Genomic DNA, 1,158 nt, shown 5'->3' on the forward strand with positions numbered 1-1,158 from the left:
CCCTCCTTCCGTCCACGTCACCGGTGACCAGCTTTCATATACTAACTCCGGCGGGGCCCACTTAAAAAGGTAAAGCGAAAAGTACCCATCGCTCGCTCAGAGCCGTCAGCTCTTTTTCCAACGGACCGTATTGTCCTTCACTCTGAGGCTAAAAGATGCTACGCGCTCGTCACGTGAGCAGCCGATGGAATCAAAAGAGAGCTTAACTGATCTGGACCGTTGATTGCGGTGTTTTGCGGGTGGGGTGACCGAAACGTGACGGTAAAGTGGACAAACAATGGATAAGTGCAGGCCGCTTTCCCTGGAGAAAGCGAGAACTTTTTCGCTTTTCCCGGTATCTTCTCCTTATTTTATTGCTGAGAGTGGCGTGCGGCCTATGCACTGAATTCTCGGTGTAGAAGAGCTTTTATACTCCTTGAAATTTAGGGGCTCTTTCGTTCAAACAAATTTTTAACATTTGATGTGCATTATAAATTTTAAAATTAACAATTATGTTTTTGAATTTTTAGATTTCAAGATTGATGTCTACTTTAATATTTTTTTTTAGAATGTTGAATCATAAAAGTATAAATAACATCAGGTTTTTAGAATTTGTCAAACCCTCTCGATTGGAGAGGACTTGGCAAATCTCATAAATGGATATGTTTATCATTCTTTCTATTCCCTTATATTTTATTTTCTTGTTAGAGGTAACCTCACTAAGGTAATTATATTCATCTCTCCTTCTTTTTTAGAATTTGCTCTCCTATAATTTGGGCTTGAATCAAACAAGATATTACAAATTGTCGGATTTGCTTTCCTATAATAATGTCGAACCAAATAAAATATCAGAAATTTCCAAGCATGTATAAAACCCTATGGATTTAAAATTTTCAATGAGATTACAAATCCTAAAATTATAACATTTGAACCAAACAGCCCCTCAGACCATTTTTAATATTTAGCTGATAATATTTTGTTAGTGAAAAAGCATAATGCTCAATGTCACTGCGTGGTTACCATGTTTTACCGATAAAGGCCTTGTAGTCCATAAAATTCTCAAATTTTCATTAAAACCCTGTCACTCACAGAAATTGTGTAGAACCAAAATTAATTTTCTACTGAAAAGATACAACTAGTTTTGACTAAAAGTTGTCTCGAACATAGATGAAAATTGGA

Source organism: Asparagus officinalis, chromosome 7, assembly GCF_001876935.1.
Source record: "Asparagus officinalis chromosome 7, Aspof.V1, whole genome shotgun sequence".
Classification (NCBI taxonomy): Eukaryota; Viridiplantae; Streptophyta; class Magnoliopsida; order Asparagales; family Asparagaceae; genus Asparagus; species Asparagus officinalis.